The sequence below is a fragment of the Agelaius tricolor genome, unplaced genomic scaffold, assembly GCF_023055355.1.
Source record: "Agelaius tricolor isolate 1412-34295 unplaced genomic scaffold, bAgeTri1.0.p SCAF_10, whole genome shotgun sequence".
Classification (NCBI taxonomy): Eukaryota; Metazoa; Chordata; class Aves; order Passeriformes; family Icteridae; genus Agelaius; species Agelaius tricolor.
The window spans coordinates 1,730,831-1,750,107 of NW_027269270.1; the positions used below are offsets into that span (position 1 = coordinate 1,730,831).

Here is a 19,277-nt window from a genome sequence, read left to right on the forward strand (position 1 = left end):
AAAGGTTTTTTACAGAAAGGGTGATAAAGTTCTGGAATGGCTGCCCAGGGAGGTGGTGGAGTCACCATTCCTGGATGTGTTTAACAAAGCCTGGATGGGCACTGGGTGCCAGGGTTTGGTTGAGGTGCTGGGGCTGGGTTGGACTGGATGATCTTGGAGGTCTCTTCCAACCCAGTCATTTGGTGATTCTGTGAATTCTGTGAGATGATCTCCATCCCAAACACATCATGGGTTAGTTGGGAATTGAACCAAAAACCAGAGGCACAGAGTCCAGGCACTCTGGCTCATCCTGGGGCAAATTCTGCCTGCAGTATTTGGGCATCTGATGTCTGGGTGGGGGTTTTGGATCCTGGATACCCTGCAGGTACTCAAGATCTCTGCCAGAGTGGTCATGGGTGCCATGGGAAAGTTTAGTGCCACCAATGAAACATCTCCCTCTGAAGAGCGGTGTCTTTATTCAGTGTTTCACACTGACCTTGTGTGTAGTGATCTCATCCACTCTTTGAATTCTTGTGTGGGATTTAAAGTTAACTCCTTGGGGGGAAGGATTTTGGCCTCTAAACACTCGGGTAAGGAGATGTGTTTCAAAGATTTCTGAAGTGTTGCAGTGTTCAGTGCACTGCTGGAGAGTTCGTGTCTCCTTTTAGCACTCACCTGGCATTGCTTTGCCTGTTGTGCAGCCTGTGGAAAGCTCTGCAGAGTTTGGCATGGGATTTTTTTGACCCTGCCATGTGATGAGCAAATTCTGCCTGCCATGTTTGGGTATCTGATACCTGGGTGGGAGTTTTGGATCCTGGATACCCTGTAGGTACTCAAGACCTCTGCCAGAGTGCTCCTGTGGTCATGGGTGCCATGGGAAAGCTCAGTGCCACCAATGAAGCATCTCCCTCTGAAGAGCTGTGTCTTTATTCAATATTTCACACTGACCTTGTGTGTGGTGATTTCATCCACTCTTTGCATTCTTGTGTGAGATTTAAAGCTTACTCCTTGGGGAGGGCTTTTGGGCTCTAAAGACTCAGGTGGAAATCTCAAAGATTTCCCAAGTGTTGCAGTGTTCAGTGCACTGCTGGAGAGTTCATTTCTCCTTTTAGTGCTCACCTGGCATTGCTTTGCCTGTTGTGCAGCCTGTGGAAAGCTCTGCAGAGATTTGCATGGGATTTGTTTGACCCTGCCATGTGATGAGCAGGATCAGGTTTTAGTGGTTTTATCAGCCTGTCAGCGTGCATCATTTTCTCTCAGGGGAAATAAGTGATCTGCTTGCCTTTCCTGCTCATTTCACATTTGACTTGATGCTCCCACTGTAGTCCAAGATACCCTGAACTCTTTTAATCCTGCTGCTTTGGAGGCAGGGATAAAAGAATGTGTTCTCTGAAGACATTTCCTCTGCCTGTGGGCTAATTGGGGCCAGGGGTGATTTGAAGTAAGCATCCCTGTAAATGAGCCCCTGACCAGGTTTTGCATTTCTCTGTCCCTAGTCTGTCCTTACATTTTAGGGATTTTGATCATCAAGATCAAGTCTGAGGCAGCAGATCTCAGTCAGAGCTGTGCTTAAAGCAGCTCCTTTTATCTCTCTAAAGCAAACTCTCCTAATTTTAAGCAGGTAAGTAGGATTAACACTAGTTAGCAATTTGTCTCTTGCTCTTTAATATGCTTGTAGCCCCGTGGGGACAGACACTGCCTCCAGTGCCTCAGAGGAGGCCAAGAGCTGGACAAACAAGGCAGCTGGAGGGCTCAAGTGGGCCTTAGGCAAGAAATAAATCCCTGCCTTTTGCTCAGCTATTCACTCAGGCTTCCCTCTGGCTGGGTAGCTCGGAAATCTCCTGCTCCAGCAGCCCTGCAGCAGTTCTGCAGACAACTGTTGAAACCTACCTGCAAACAGGAGGCAGAACTGCTCTGTTTTGTCAGAAATTCGCCCTTGAACGTTTCCTGCATCTGTGATGCACCTTGGGGGATGAGTTTCAGATTTCCCACTGCAGTTTTGTCAAATTTGCTTTATATGAACTGCTTTGAGACCCAAATGGAAGACATGGCCTTGTCAGGCACCTTGCTTTGTGATTTGTGCTTGTTCCAGCCTCAGTCAGTGAGGAAAAACAATAGCATGGAAACACCCCACCTGTGCTAAAGCATTTGAAAACGTGGGATTGAAGGGTGTCTGCTGCACAGTGACATCCTGCCACGTGCTGGGGACTTGCAAGGCCACTGCAGGGTTTCTCAGAGGTTGCCTTGTGCGACCCTTTGAAGGCAGAACACGATGCAGGAAAAGCCTTCTCACCAAAAATCTTGGGAACTTGGCCGAATAAAAAGGTTTAATCAAGACTGAAGAGGGCTTCAGTGCTTCTGAAACACTTCTGTAGTGCTTGGGTGAGTGGGGATAGACTGATAGAAAGAAAGCCTAAGGTTTGTTTTTTTTTTTCCCTTGTACACAGACACTGGCAAAATCAATAGTTTCATCTTTGCAGTAATTCAGGTGACAGTGTGCATAGTCACAATCAAAACACTTCACATGAAAAACTGCCACTGTTAATAGGAGCTTTTTAAACAGAGCAATTGGCAGCTACCTGCTTGGCTTGAATGAATTTATTAGAATAAATTAGCCATTTTTCTTTGTTTCCTCTACTCCTGTGTTGCAGGTTTTCACACAGCCTCCTACGCCTTCCTGTGTATTTAAGGTGCATAAAACAAATGTGTAGAATCTGCCTCAATTCCTGGCAGCTTCAGCAATTAGTTGCAATTTATTGGCAAAGAAGAGGCAACTTTGCTGTTTTCCTGGTGAGAATTGAGTTTACTGCCCTGTGTAATGGCACACAGAAGGTGCATCCCTCAGAAGCAATGACTGTCTGGGGACTCCTCATTGCTTGGATGTCCACTGGTGCTGCCAGTCCACTGTGCTTTAGCTGTGGGGGGTAAGAACCCTGCAGTGGGCCAAAGAATCCATGGAGACTTGCAGAAGGATTTTTTGGGGCCAGGCAGGATGCATTGGGTTACCCATAAGAAAGGCAAATTTTGTGCTGGTTATGTCTTGCTGCTGGGAAGGGATGTGAACTGGTGGGGTTTGTGCAGTGCACTCTGCCAGGTGAAGCCTCAGGTTTTGGCTTTTATATGTTTCAGATTCTGTGCTGCTTTAGTGTGTGGGTCTGGACTTCATATTAGGGCATGGTGAGCTCTCTGCACAGAGTAGGGAGACAAAACAATTCCTTCTCTAGCTGGGGACCAAGGACAAATGATCCAAATCTCAGCCCAGGAGCATAAACAATGGTGGAATGAGGAGAGAAAAACAAGAGGATGGGACTTCATAAGCTAAAGCTGGAATTGGACAATTAACTCTAATATACAAATGGACCAGAGCTTATAAAAGTGAGAGACCCTGTGACCAGTTGTCCATTTTGTGACCATTTTGGTCCATCTTGGGTGCAGCCCTGGCTGGGCTCTTGTGCTGCCCAAGGTGGATCCATTGAGGCCTTTTAATAAATCCCTGCTTTATTCTTTAACTCTGTCCAGCCTCTGCTCCAGCTCAGCCTGCACAAGGCATCACAGGTGCAAGAGACCACATTGTAAACAGAAGCACTTTTTTTCTCCTAATTTAACAGTTTTCCTTCACCTTTACAAATCTTTTTGGTGTGTTTTGGTTTTGTTTCTTTTTTTTTTTTCCTCAGTGCACTTGAACTTTCCTGACCTCTTTTCAGACAATTTCAGTATTTTCTGCTTTCCTCCATAGAGCCTTGGTCTCTTGCACAGCAGTGGCTGGGCAGCAAGAATGCTTGAACAGTTGCCAGGAAAGTTCAGCAACATTCAAAAGCAGCACAGAAGAAATTATTATGGATTCTGGGTGCTTCATTCCACTGTTTTCAGCACTGCTTGATCCCGTTGTTCTGCCATGTGTTTTGGGAGACCCTGTTCTAGCTAAGATATGATGGGATGGTGCTAGATACCCCAGGAGAGTGTAAACAGAACTTCTGACAGCTCAGGTGGGCTGAAGTGGATTGAAGGAAGAACAGCCAACCAACAGTAATCATCATGAACCAGCAATTAACTTGTCTTGGTTCACTGTTGTGGGCCAGTGCTTTTTCAGATGTCACAACGGGATCTGGGCAGCTACAACCTCAGGTTGTATCACTGTGATAATTTTTCCTCCCTTTGTGCTGTCAGCTTTCACTTCACTCCTGTTGAGACAGGCAGGATGCCTTATGAAAATCCCTCTCCAAGTGCCTTGTTAGTGTCATTTACAGCCTCTGATTTTTTTTTTTTTTTTTTTTTTTTTTTTTTTTTTTAATGGCATCTTCTTAATACACCCTGTAGCACAAGATGTTGTTTGGTCCCTTGAGCACCCAGCACCCTTCTCTGGTGCTTTTCTGGGCTGTCCAGATGAGCATTCTAGGCTTCACCTGCATCACTGGACAATGTGTTGAGCTGTTTACCTCTTTGGCTCCCCATCACAATTGATATTTTTGGGAGGTACAACTTGCTGCTGCCTTTTCTGCTGTGGGTGGTGAAGCCCTCCAGAGGGTGAGTGGAGCAGGAGTGTGGCTGGCTCTGATGTACCATCTTTGGGGACGCTCTACTTGCCCTAAATAATGTTACCATAGGGAATGTGCTATTGGTGCTTTGCCCCTTGAAGCTATGGTTGCTTCTCCTAAAACAAATTGAGGTTCTCCCTGCATTGGTGAAATGTGCACCAATTCCAGCCAGTGGTGGGCAATTAGTCTGAATCCAGCAGAAGCTCTGCTGCCACAAATTGGCAGCTTAACTTGGATTCCTCTGGTTCTGCTGCCACAGCTGCCACTGGGTCAAACACTTCAGCAAGGGATGCACTTCCACTGCCTACAGCCCCTGTGCCACCAGGGAGGACCTGCACTGCCCAATTCCCCCTGGCACAGCCCCTGTGCCACCAGAGGGGACCTGCACTGCCCAATTCCCCCTGGCACAGCCCCTGTGCCATGTCCAAGGTGGCAGAGAGCAGCTGGTGGCTGCCAAGCCCCGGCAGGGCTGGGGCTGCAGGTGGCACTGACCAGGCCTGCCCGGTGTGAATTGGTTTTATGACAGCCCTAGAAGGAGGGGGGACAGGATGCAGCACCAGGCCCAGTGTTTTTGATCTTCTCATGTGAGATGGCAGTGACGATGTGGAGAGGGTACCTGCCTTGTTTTAGGGCTGTTCTCTGTAATTTGAGCCCGTCCCCGTTCTGAGAGCTGCCTGGGTTCAAGTGTGAGAGCAGTACAAATTGTTTCCATTTTTCCTGATGGCGGAACTGCGAGACAGAGCAGTGTTTGACCTCCCACATCACATTGCTGACATTTGGCACAGCTGAGTATTTTGAGCACAGATTTCTTGAATGTCAGGCCAGTGCCCTATAAACACAGGTTGCCTTTTGTTGTTTGCTGGGCACAACTGTGTGGGAGAAGCAATAAAGCCGCTCTGTAGGCAGGGCACTGAGGAATGCTGCTCCATTTGCATATGAAAACATTTATCCTAACACTCCGAGCTAACACTGAGGGGTTTCCATGGGCCCCGGAGTCTGGCAGAAAGAGGGTCACACCACCCTCTTCAAATGAACTGCGTTAAGTTTAATTAAGTCCACCACCTCCTGGGAAGTTGCAAGCTCCCAAATTTCTTAATTGCCTACTGTGCAAGCGAGGCTCGATTGTAATGTAGGGCTTGGAAATGGTCCCTTTCCTTCCTGCCTGTAAACAGCAGCAGCAAGGAGTGCGTGGAGCAGTGGCTGCAGGGCAGTGATGGATGAGGCAGCAGTCAGGTGGCAGATTGGCTGTGCTGCTTTTGGGGCTCTGGGAAGGAGGCAGAGAGGGGCTCTGCCGGCTCCACCATCTGGACGAGGCACTGGGAGGTGCTGAGCTTCACGTGAGAGCAGGAGGAAGAGGAGGGTGCTTTTCGCTCGCTGCAGATCGGAGCTGACACTTGGATGTGTTCAGGGTGCCATCTACCCTGTCGAAATATTTATTTCTTGTGCTGTGCTCAGTCTAATGCAATCAGACCACGGTGTGGAGGGCTGCCATATCCTCTTAGCTCGGGATTTGTCTTGCAGTGAGAGGCTCTGCTGCCCCCAAAGCACGCACGCATATTGCAGGGGGGAAGGAGGAAGGCTGGAGCACCAGCTCCGTTCCAGCAGCCTGGCCTTGCCTCCCTCCTGCTGTCACTTCCATCCCGCAGCCCTTGCTCCATGCTCCACCCTGGCCTTTGTCACTTAACCCAGGTGGTGTGAGCCTAATTCCCTTTCATTTCAAAGGGAAAGAGCCTCATTGCCTTTTCATTCCCTTATCATATGGAAGATAAAGGAGCCAGTTTAGTTCTCTCTTGAAATCCAAAAATGCGAATGGATTTGTGCTGGTGTTAGTTTGTTTTACCATTTCCACTGAACAGTAATGCCCTCTGCCTGTTTGCCATACACTCCCCCCAGCTGCAGGGCAGTGTGCTGTGCCCGTGCCAGCCTCAGAACCTCTGTGCTGAGCAGAAATGTTCAGTTTGAGCGTGCTAACCCTAATTATCCATTGTGTGTGCACAGTGAGGGGGGAGATGGCTTAGGAAAAGTTTGGTTGTGTTTTTAAAAAATCACCTGAGTCCCTTGGACCTGGGCAAGATCCATTCCAGCAGCCTGGCCTTCCCTGGTGTCACTTCCATCCCACAGCACTTGCTCCATGCTCCACCCTGGCCTTTGTCACTTAACCCAGGTGGCATGATTCCCTTTTCATGAGGGGGAAGATAAACCAGCTATAAATCTCTTGAAATCCAAAAATGTGAATGGATTTGTGCTGGTGTTAGTTTGTTTTACCATTTCCTGAACAGTAATGCCCTCTGCCTGTTTGCTATACACTCCCCCCCAGCTGCAGGGCAGTGTGCTGTGGCCATGCCAGCCTCAGAACCTCTATGCTGAGCAGAAATGTTCAGTTTGAGCATGCTAACCCTAAGTTAAATTATCCATTGTGTGTGCACAGTGAGGGGGGAGATGGCTTAGGAAAAGTTTGGTTGTGTTTTTAAAAAATCACCTGAGTCCTTTGGACCTGGGCAAGATGCAGTGTTGAATTGGTTGAGCATAACACAACCACTGGAGCCTGTTATCATCAGTCCTGCAGTACCTGTGCTCTTGGTCCTCTGAGACTTGTACAGAACTTGGACGCTCATTGCATAAACACACATTGAATAAAGAGAGTGTTTTACTTGAAAGAATGCTTATTCTGCTCACCTCATAAATGATTGTGATAGTTTCATTTAGCTCTTTGCTCTTGCAGACTTATTAATTTTTTTTTAAGAGAATGGTTAACTTGGACTCACCACCCCATTGTGTCTGCAGTTCAGGCTAAAACTGTTTCAGATCAATAACATGGAGAGCAATTTTTCAAGCTTCTCTGTGTGGATGAGCTAAATCATCAAGGGCTGCTCTTGTAGCTCTGTGTGTTACAGCAGCATGTGGAGGGGAGAAGCTGAAATACAGTTCAGGAGGGGTTTGACCCCCATGGAAAGAATGCACTGTTAAGTATTCTGATTTTTTTTAAGTGAAATTTACCTCATTTTGCCTTTACAACCCATTTGTTATAAATATACATTTGTTATATTTGTTTGATATGTTGTAGGCATTTGATTTAATAAATTTAAAGCAATAATGATGGATAGGAGATAGTCTCCAGCTTGATAAAGGAATTACAGGAGCAATCCCTGAAAAAAATTGTTTTGTGTATGTGCATTTGCAAATCAATTCTCATGATCTTGTTTAATGTGTGTATGGCTGCATATGTTCACTGTGGGATTTATAGTATTTACTGACTGAGTTGAACATCCTTTTAAGTTGTTCTCACAATTTAGTGCCAGATAAATAAAAATGCTTGTGATTTCCAGGCACCCTCAGCTGAATGAGAACTGGTGAGCCCAGCAAAGAGCAGAGGGGGTGTCAGCTGTGGACCTGGTGTGTGTTTTTGGTAAGGTGTGTGAGCCAATGAGTGCTGATAGATGAGAGGCACTGGGTGAAAGGTTGTCCCCCTTTCAGCCAGCCATTCCCAGGAAACATTTTTGAGATGCCATGTTGTAGTTTTTTTTTCTTGTCTGAGAGGTTAATTTTGTTTTTACAAAGCAGCATAAAGGCTGTTGCTGTGTGTCAGGCAGACACAGGCATCTGGAGGGGCTCAGACCCAGAGGTGCAGCAGCAGGACAGGCTTGACAAGCTCTGAGGGGACCTTGCTTCCTCATCCTCTGGTGAGAAGAATGAGGGTAGGAGACAGTGGGAGCAACAGTAACACTTAATTAAAAGGTACAGTACTGTCCCCTGTGTATATTTGCAACTGTGTATAATGTAATTAACATTACTTTAAAGATGCATGGAAAAATACCTGCTCCTCTGGGGACTTGGTAAGCAGCTAAAGGACTCTGTATGCAATGCCACCTCCTTTCTGAAGCAGCTAAATGGGAAATCAGTGTTGGAGCAGAGCAGCAAGGCTTATTAGGCTCTATAGCTGCATTGCACAGTGGGTTGTATTGGTCTGGGCTGGGGGAGCAGTCTGTGTTCCTCTCTCTCTCATGGATGGTGTCCCATGGCCATGGTGGAGCCACAGCAACCCCTTCATCCTGCCTTGCCAGTGGCTCTGGGGTGGCAGGGAGAGATGCTCCAGCTCCTGGAGCTGTCAAAAGATGGCACAGGAAACTTGCTGGATGCTCTCTCTTATCTTCAGCAGGTAAATTAGAACACAGGGTGAAAGAGAAAGACAGGAATGGGGCTGCAGGAGAAGCAGGGGAGACTTGCATGCTGCTGCTGCTGCATGGGGTCAGGCTCTGACTGTGCTGTCAACCTTCAGATGTGTGGGTGGAAAAATATAGCAGTGATGGACAAGGTCTTCTGTGCTGTCTTTGTGGCTGGAAATTTACTGTACTTCTTCTTGAAAAGTTCTTAGAGAAGCCCTGACCCTGCCACCCCCCAGCAAACAAACTTTGATGCTGATGGGGTTTGTAACTAGAGCTTTTGGTACAGCTCCCAAAAAAAGGTGCTCTGCTTAAATGCAGCTATTTTACCACTCCAGTATCCTTCTACTATCTTTGCTTAGTTTGCCCCTCAGAGATTGTTTGTAGTTTTTCACTGTGTTTGCATGAGGAATATTAAAAAAAAAAGGTGTTATTCCTAGCTCTGTGTGAGATTGCCCTGTTTATGAAATCACACCAGCTTGAGACACAATTACCACAAATAATTGCCAAGAATGCTTGCTCTGAAAACAGAATCTTCCAGTTATTGTTGGCAATGCTTTTCACAAATGAAGATTGGCTATTTAAGGCTGAATATTATGTTTTTGTAGTCAATTATCAGGCATTGAGACTGTGAAGTCCAGTAAGATGCTGTCCTTAAGTGGCATTTTTTTTAATTGAAGGAATGAGAGGAGCAATGTTTTTGGTCCTTCAGGTGATGGGGACAAAGAATTTGGCAGTCATTTCATCATCATTTATATCATCCCAGAGAGGTGCCACAGTGAACTAAAAAACCAAACCCACACAGCCAGAAAAACCCTGTCCTTTCTGGCAAAGAAAACTTTAGAAAATGTGGTTGTGTGTGCAGCAAGAAACCTTGTTTAGGTTATTTTCCAGCTGCACCTGGTGTGGTGTTGCTGTGCCTTGTCCCTTTGCTGTGTGGTGGGTGACAAAACAGCCCCCCTGTGCCCCTGAGAAGGATTAACTCTGCTTATCACATGGCAGAGTTACTTTTGATTCCTTCAGTCTTTGGATTCCTTCTCTCTCAAAATCCTAATTTCACGTACAAATGGACACGTCTCAGATTTTTATCCAAATAAAATTAAGTGGCTAAAGGCAAAAAAAAAAAATTTTGGGAATTGTTTTGGAAGGAAATTCTCAGGTTCTACTGAGAAAAGCATAGACACATTCCTCCTTCATCAAAATAGCTAGCAGGGCTGCAGGGAGGGGGTGAGGGATAAGAAATGGAAACTGAAAAAAGAGCTTTTCATTCCATCTGCTCCCTTGAGAGACAGGGGGACACACAGGAGAATGATGCCACTAATCATTGATACTGTGGGGTCCTGACTCTTCAATCCATCTGCTGAGATAAAAAGCTGCCATTAGCTGAGAATTTGGTGCTGAGCCCTTGCTCTTTGCAGGGGTTGGACAGGAAGGGCTGTTTGCTCTGATCTGATGGAAATGGGCAGGTTCAGGGGGGGCTCTGCTGGGTGCTGCCCCTGCTCTGGGGAGCTCAGCAAAGGGCTGGATAATGCTGCACTGTGCTCTTGCCTGGGTTTCTGGCAGGCACTCAGCTGCTTGGGGAGTGCATGGCTTTAATCTCAATAGCATTTTGTTGCTGTTTACCCCAAGGACTGGTGGATGCTTTTATTTTTAGATATGGGTGCTGGTGGGGCTGTTTTTCCTACCACTCCCTTCCCTCAGGAAAGCCTTTCAGCGTGTCAAAATGTTAAAACCAAGGTGGGTCATCTCCCTTGCAAGGGAATCTGCCCTGAGCTGTTATTGATGAGAGAAGTGGTCACTGGACATGAAGGATTTTAGGAAGAATTCTGATGAAAATCAAGAGATTGGGAGAAATACTGACTGCCAGAGATGGTTGGGTTGCTTTGGTGTGTGCTGGAGGTTCTGTCTCCTAGAAGAAGTGGCAAGTTTAGATCCTGCCAGTGCAGGAGCAGAGCTGACTTGGTCATTTCATGGTCAGAAAAGCTCCTCACTGTGGAAGGAAAGGTTTGGATGCTATGATGATAAAAGTTTCTGTAACTTTAAGCAACCATGAAGCAGAACAGCTGCTTTTGTATTTTAAATTTATTTCTCAGATACAGTGTATGAACTCTCTTTTTTTTAACTGTGCAAAATTATTAAGCTGTGACTTTGCCATACCAAAGCATCCAGTCTAATATTCAGATGCTGAGTATCTGCAGATTCCCCTAATTCCAGTTTTATGTCCTTTCAAAATCGATGTTGTGGAGTTTTGCATTCCTGAAAGCCAAACTCCAGAATTGCTGTGATTTATGGGAATTTCAGCTTTGATAAAAAGCAAGTTGCAGAATGTAAGTATTAAATGAATAAAACCAAGGAAAACTCTGAATATATATATCTGTATACGTGTGTGTGTGTGTGTATATATATATATATACACACACATAGATACACAAAGATAGATATCTTGTGTGCATATGTGTATAACAAATGGGTCTGAGGAAGTCCATTCCATGGTGATGCTGATGTGGTTAAATTAAAAGCATTAAAAATGTCACATTTCAAATGCAGCGTCTTCACATTAGGAAATAAATTATTTTAGATGCCTACAGATGTTTCACTGAGTGCAATTCCAGGTCACAAGTTCTTTTCCTCTCACAAATACAGCACAGAGTTGTAGCAGGATGTCCTTAAAAAACAATTCCTTTGTGGAGAATAACTAAGTGAATTTACTGCAGGGAAAGCATTATTTAGTGACAGAAATATAGCAGAGCTCTGGACGTGTGCTTTTGGTTACTGAGGTAATTGAGAAAATTAAAGGATGATTCTCTTTGGCATGAAGTGCCTGCTCATGCATTGGGCTGGGAGCCTCATGCAGCCTTCTTGGAATTCCCTGGCAGGGGAAGGAGCTGGGAGTTCTGCAGGGCTGGACTCACAATGTTTGTTTTTTGGTTTTTTTTTTCTGTGTTGTTCTCACTGGAGTTGTTCTGTTTGAAACTGGAGAATCAGTTAAAGAGTAATTTATTAACTGGACAGTTTTCTCCATGTTTAAAAGCTTTCTCTATGCCTGTGCACGTCCAGCTCCCAGGCATTTGTGCATCTTAAAACACGTGAGCAGCTCCCACAACTCAAGGGCATTGCTCACGTGCTCTGGGAGTTTACAGGACTGAGCCCTCCAAGAAAACCTAAATCTGAGGCTGCCTCATCTGCCAGAGATCCTGTTACACTGAGGAGGTGCTTTAGGTGAACTTTCTTGTAGGATGAGGCTCTAAAAAGTGGAAGGAAAGAGCCCAAGTGGTGTACTCAAAAGCAGCATTTGATTTGGGGTAACTCCCACCTTGGAGCTCCCTGATCTTATTGTGAGCTGAACCTTCAGCCCTGTTGATGTTTGGGATCCCAAGGACTGTGTGTCAGTAGCCATTTCTGGAAATGCTGGCTAGAAGAAAAAGGAGATGGGGAAGAAAAAGAAAAAAAAATGCCAGGAATAAAGGGAGCAAAAGCTAGCATGAGTAAATGGTTTTATTCAGAGATTGCAATAAGTGATGGACAGTTATTTTCATATTAGCTGTTCATCAGTGTAATAGCATGACTGGTGTGGCATGGCCTTTAGCTGGCAGGGAGCCACTGGGTCTGAGTTGTTTTTTGCTTAGGGCATTGTCAAAGGATGTGATTTGGGCTAACTCCCATCTTTAGGATCCCACCTTGGAGCTCCTTGATCTTATTGTGAGCTGAATCTTCAGCTTTGAAATGTGTGATCCTAAGGACTGTGAGCCAGTAGCCATGTCTGGAAATGCTGGCTAGAAGAAAAAAGAGATGGGGAAGAAAAAGAAAAAAATGCCAGGAATAAAGAGAGTAAATAGGAAAAAAAATGCCAGGAATAAAGAGAGTAAATAGGGAAAAATGCCAGGAATAAAGAGCTAGCATGAGTAAATGGTTTTATTCAGAGATGGAAATAAGTGATGGACAGTTATCCCTGTTTTCATATAAGCTGTTCATCAGGGTAATGACATGACTGGGGTGGCATGGCCTTTAGCTGGCAGGGAGCCACTGGGTCTCAGTTGTTTTTTGCTTAGACAGGGCATTGTCAAAGGACACAGTGGCTCCTCACTGTAAATCTCACTGCTATTTATGCTGCACCAGCGTGCCTGAGTCCAGGCAGGACTCATCTTTCATGAGGATTTTTTTATCCACTGACCAATAATCCATAGGGTTTGAGCATGGTCTCTTCCCTCTCTAGTCAACATCAAAAGAAGATCCCAGCGTGCTGAATAGGGATTTTTCTCTCTGCTGCTGTGGCTGGGGGTGTAAAGCAGAGCACAGTTCAAAGATCTGCGTTGCTGAAATTGCCTTGTAATGCTTTATTCATATCTTTGATACTGCCTGACAGAAGGCAAATTTATTCATTCTGTTGCCTGGCTCTGATAGAGAGCTTAAGTCCTAGAGTAAGTAAGATAAGTAGTTTGCAGAGATGCTGTTTAAAGCCTTTACCTGTTTTTAGGGTTGCAGGAGGACAGGGAGGCCAACACAAGTGGCCCTTGGGAGATGACCCAGCTCCAGGGAAGCCCCAGCACCAGAGTGGGTGACTTAGGCTGGTCCAAGGAGCATCACTGCAGGCAGGGATGGGGCCCTTCTTCATGCTGGAAGATAAGTGTGGGCAGCTGGTTGCTTCCTTCCTAGCACAGGGAGCCCCAAAAACACCCCAGTGCCTCTGGTGGCCCTCTGGCCCTGCTGTGGGCCACATCCTCTGGTCACTGCATGGTGTTAGGCTGCACCCCCAGGCTGGAACTGGCCCTTGGCTTCTCAAACCCCACTTGGCTTCTGCTGGAGTCCACCCAGTTTTTTCCAGTTGTTTTCGAATTTTCAGTTTTACAGTTTGGGTCTTTTTTGTTGAGTAAGTGATGTGACACATACACAGAGGAGATATTACCAGCTGTAAGGTTTTATGGTGTATCAGGAATGGAAGAAAGCAGATTTAGGACCTTGGCTTATCAGACCTCACTTGGCTTCTGGTAGAGTCCACCCACAGGTTTGTCAGGATCCCTCTAGTGCTGGGTTTCAGCTGTTCCTTAGGTTGTCACCTGCCATGACCTGCAGAGGACATGGTGTTGTGAGGATGGTGCCATTTCCTGCTTGTCCTTCACTGCTTGCAGATGGATGTCAGGAGGATGGGTGACTCACCCACTGCCCTCCCTTCCCTAGGGATGGGGAGAGCACCAGTCCTTCCCAGATGTCAGCAATCTCTCCTCATCCCCTGTTTTTCCAATTCTCAGTTTTACAGTTTGGGTTTTTTTTTTGTTGAGTAAGTGATGTGACACATCACACAGAGGAGATATTACAAGCTGTAAGGTTTTATGGTGTATCAGGAATGGAAGAAAGCAGATCTAGCTGTTGGCAGCAAGTATTAAAAATGAAGCAGGTTTAGAAAGGATTATTTCTGCCTTTTTATTTGGAGAAATAATCTCTCTTTTAAAGTTAGTTACTAATATGCCCCATGACTATACATTTATCTCTACCCCTAATAAAGGATTTTATCATTAATACACATGAATTTTCACTTACATTATAATCCAATCAGAGGCAAATCTCCCCCTTTAAATGCAAAGTGTTCAGCAGAACAGGGACTCTGGGATAATTTGTTGAGTAAGGTGGCTCAAACACAGCAGAGTCAGTTTAATTTTCACTATGCTTTTTGGTGCAGCAGAAGTTGCCTTTTGCTCCTTAATTTGTGTTTTCATATGCACATCGTGGAGGGGTGGAAAAACTGATTACAGTGGGCAAACTGGGAGGCTGAGGGGTTTGCTGGGTATGGAAGGAGCTGATGGAGGAGCAGTGGGAACAGGGCTGCCCATGGGGAGCAGGCAGAGCACAGCTGAGTCAGGCTTGTGGAGAGGAGAGTGCTTGCTTGCCCTTGATATTTGGCTTTTCTTTCCCTTTTTCTTCCATCAGAAACCAGTAAAACCAGTACTCAGTTTGCCCCAGCCTTATTTTTACTTACACTCAACTGAGTTTTGGTTTTCTTTCAATAAATGCCAAATGATTGTGAAGCTCAGTTGGGCAATTTCAGAGTGGTATTTTTTCCCTCGATGTGACTTTGTTTCTCCCCAGTGTTACAAATTACATATTTTAGCAAGTCAGTAAAGTAACTCCAGGATCCACAACAGCCTGAGACTGCTTTTCTTTTTTTTTTCTTTTTCTGTCATCTGCCACTCTGGCATTTCTGATGTTTGAATTTCTGATGTTTGAAGTGCAGCTAGCAGAACAGACAAACTTGTGTGCCTACCCAGTCGGGAAGGTGAGGAAAATGCTGGGAGCAGAGTCTATCCCAAGCAATAATGTGATACTGCTGTTTCCTGCAGTTTCTAGCAGTGTGCACTCAGGACCTGTGTAATGCTTCCCAGTCTCAACTGTGGCTCCTAAAGTAGTGACAGAGGAGAGGAGTAAATACCACTCAAATATCTCTTTTTATTAGGGCCTGACCTACCCATCCCTGAATTAGGGGAGTCCTTGCAGAGCCAGGTTCCAATCTCTTCCCTTCCTGCATTGCCATGGAAGCAGTGCCAGCCCAGCATGGGGCAGACGTGGCAGCAAATCCAGTAGCCCTCTGTGAAGCTCAGGAGGTCACAGTTTCCCAAAGTGTGGCACTCTGGTGTACTCTAAAACCCTTGGAAGCTGAAGGGAAGAGCCGAGTGCTTCGCTGAATTTCAGTCTGCCCTAGCGAAGCGCACAGGGGATCCCTTGTTCCAAGGCAGGGAGATCCCTCCATCCATCCCTCCATCCCTCCATCCCTCCCTCCATCCCTCCCACCTCTCTCCATGGTCATTGCCTCTCCTACCACCGCTGTTTAATTGGCATTAAATCCAATTAAATCCCTCCATCCATGGATCCATCCCTCCATCCATGGATCCATCCCTCCATCCATGGATCCATCCCTCCATCCATCCATCCCTCCTCTCTCCATGATCATTGCCTCTCTTACCACCACTGTTTAATTGGGATTAAATCCAATTAAATCCCCCTGCATCCCTCCATCGATGGATCCATGGATCCCTCCATGGATCCCTCCATCCATCCCAGCTTTCTCCATGATCATTGCCTCTCCTACCACCGCTGTTTAATTGGCATTAAATCCAATTAAATCCCCCTCCATCGATGGATCCATGGATCCCTCCATCCATCGATCCCTCAATCCCTCCATGGATCCCTCCATCCATCCCAGCTTTCTCCATGGTCATTGCCTCTCCTACCACCGCTGTTTAATTGGCATTAAGTCCAATTAAATCCCCCTCCATCCCTCCATCGATGGATCCATCCCTCCATGGATCCCTCCATGGATCCCTCCATGGATCCCTCCATGGATCCCTCCATGGATCCCTCCATGGATCCCTCCATGGATCCCTCCATGGATCCCTCCATGGATCCCTCCATGGATCCCTCCATGGATCCCTCCATGGATCCCTCCATGGATCCCTCCATGGATCCCAGCTTTCTCCATGGTCATTGCCTCTCCTACCACTGCTGTTTTAATTGGTGCCTCAGAGCTCTGTGCTGCAACTCTCCCAGCAAAATTTGGATCTCATTTTGCCACATCTTTTTATCTTATTATTCCTTGGGCAGAGGATATCAGTGGGGTGTCTGTTCCCCCCAGTTTTTATGGCCTCTTGTGCTGAGCTATTTTGGTTTTGGTTATACCTTGGCTTTGTCAAGTGCATTGTCATGGTGTAGGATTGGTGTTGCTCAGGTCTTACAGGACCCTGATGCAATATGGGCTGCTCAGGGTGAATATCTGGGTGTCCCCTTTACTTCTTGCATTTAGGGTGTGCCTTAAAGCCTCTGGTGCCTAAAGAGGGCATTGGGATGCAAAGCAAACCTTGCCCATAGGCACTTGACCCTTCCTGCAGCTCCTCCTGAGGTGCCTGGAGGAGGGTGGGGGTTGGAGGTCTCCATTCCTACAGAACCACTTGGGAGGGCAAAACAACCCTAAATCCCCTAAATCACAAAAGCCTAAAGGTGTGCACCAAAATGGCCCCAGTGGCACAGAAACTCCAGGCAGAGGGATTATAATTAGGGATTTACCAGGTCACCTAACACACGCTCCTGCAATTTAAATTGTGCCACACTGGTGTCTCCTGGTTTGCAGCATTCAGAAAGGTTCTGTGGTGAGGGACACTGACTTGCCACGAGGTGATCTGGGCTGAGCTCTGGTGCTGTTTCACATAATGGGGTCAAAATTGCCCATGGGGAGAGCATTTAGAAGGAGGTAAAAATAAACCCGCTAAATATTTGGATAAACCTGTAGCTGCTCAAAATGCTGATGGCTTGATTATTTGTCTTTGTCTAGTTAAATGCTGGGTTTTTTTAATCTTTTGCTACCAAATGACTGATCTCAAAGAGGCTTACAGTAAAAAATACATATTTAATTTGGAAAAAGTCTTGCAGGGAGGAATGTATTTTTGCTGGTTTGCACAATAAAAGAGCAAACCACTTTTCATTCTTGCCTGATTTCAAAGACAGAAAATTGTCATTTTGCCATGAAAGGCTGTTTTTGCTGACACAATTGGTAGTTTAGCTCTGCTTTGATTTCCTATTCTAAATATGTTGCAAGATTATAGTGTGCATCCCAAGAAATATTCAGCAATTTTTTTCCTTTTGAATTGCTTAAAAATTAAGATAATGATTATGAACATGGCATAAGTCTATGCAAGATGTATTTTGTTTCCCTCTCCTTGACACTCAGTGTGTGCACTCTTGGGATGATATTTTATTACAGGACAGCAATTCCAGGATGATATTTTGAGTACATCATTAATGAATTCAAAACTCAATGTAAGACCAGAGTCTCAGCTGGTGTAAGTCAATGTCATTCCATGGAAATCAGTAAAGCCATGCCAGTTTGTCCAAGATGGAGATGTGCCCTGTGGTTATTTTCTCCATCTGTCCTGTAGCACAGAGCTGGTGTTGCCACCACAGGTAAAAATTAAATGTATATGAGGAATAGAAGAGGGGCTCAGGCATTTAAAATTGTGAGGAAACTCTAAATTTAAATGTTTTCCCCTCCAAAACAGGCAGAGACTGCTAATGATGATCATTCCTAAGAAATCTTGAGACCATCTCATCTATTGATGACTGAGTATTTATTTCCTCATCTATTGATGACTCTGTATTTGTTTCCTCAGTGGTTTCCCAGCAATACCTTGCTATGGAAAACATCACCCATTTCTGCTTCAACTGGGAGCTGGTTTGGCACAGGCTGAGCCTCTCAGAAGTTTCCCTCAAATCCCCTTTCCAGTGAGCACAGGTTGTGCTGCTCAGCATGGCCACAACCATTTTATTTAATATTAAAAAGGTGTTGCTGAAGCAGCGGGGACCACTCTGATCTCCCTCCTCTCCTGTGACAGCAAGTGGATGCACTGCACATTTTTTACTTTCCCAGTTTCTCAGTGAAACAGGGATAAGAATTATTGTTACACGTGGAAAACATATTTTTCTTAAATCTTATTTGTACAAATGATGAATCTGTTTTGGAGTTTCCACCATTACCCTTGCAAAGGAAGAGGAGACAGGGATGTACATCCAGTAAAGGACATTGGGAGCCTGAGAAATGCTTTTGGATTAGAACAGGAAATGTAGAGTCAAGGTAGAGGTGCAGCCCCATTGGAAATACCTCTATTACCATGGCATTAAATTAACCTTGAGGTTCCACAAGTTCATGACATGCAACTGTTTACATTGGCTTTTTATGAGAGGTTTTATTCAGGGTGAAATCCATAACTGCACTATTTTTACAGACAAGGAGCCCCTCGTGGTGAGGGTTGGATTTTTTGCCTACTTATTGATGGCAAATGCTTGAAATTGTGTTGCAGATCGAAAAGTAGAAAAAAAAAATACAGCTTTTGTTTATGTGGAGTCACTCTTGCAAATGTCATGTTTGCATATTTTGAAATTAAAAATCAATACACCATTACATATCAAGAAAGAATATTTCACAGCATCTGTTGTAAAAAGGTTATGGATTTCCTCATTAGCAGCTGGCTTGGAATAGAGTGAGAAGGAATGGGGCTGTTGGCAGGGCACTTTGGGAATGAGCTGCTGGGCCTGGGAAAACAAATACCCCTCTGCTTTTGGGAGCTTGGTCACTCTCTGAGTTGGTGCCCTGTATATCCCTTCTCAGGCCACATCAGAACTGCTTATTCTTGTTGTACTTTATGTATCAGGTAGAGGACTAGTATTTTTTTTCTTGTAAGTAGCTTCTGATGCTAATTTTCCAGGACAGAGCTAGAGAATGAATCTTAAATCCTCTAAAAAAAACCAGCTAAGACAGACAAGGAATGAAAATGATAAAACTTAAAGCCTCTTTCTTTTCTTCTTGTCTTTGTTTAACCAGTCAAGGCAACTTAGTCACAAAAACGTGTTTTGCTTTATGTGTTTTGCTTTCACAGAGTTTCCCTGTGTGTCAGTGGCTAGGCTGGTGCAAATCAAATCCTACCTGCAGCTGTTCAGTGTGGTGGATGCAAGGGCATGTTTTTATTAGGAACACACACCAACAGCCCTTTTAGCAGAAAACCAGAAATAACTGCTTGCTGGAAAGTGAATTCTTCTTCTTGAGTCAAAGCCAAGGATAATGTATTAA

General features: G+C 45.3%; 1 protein-coding gene across 2 annotated transcripts in view; it reads left to right on the forward strand.

The window, feature by feature from the left end:
- The window catches only part of ERBB4 (erb-b2 receptor tyrosine kinase 4), a 592,065-nt gene that overhangs the window by 157,244 nt on the left and 415,544 nt on the right, over window positions 1–19,277 (forward strand). The gene's annotated exons all lie outside the window — the stretch shown is intronic.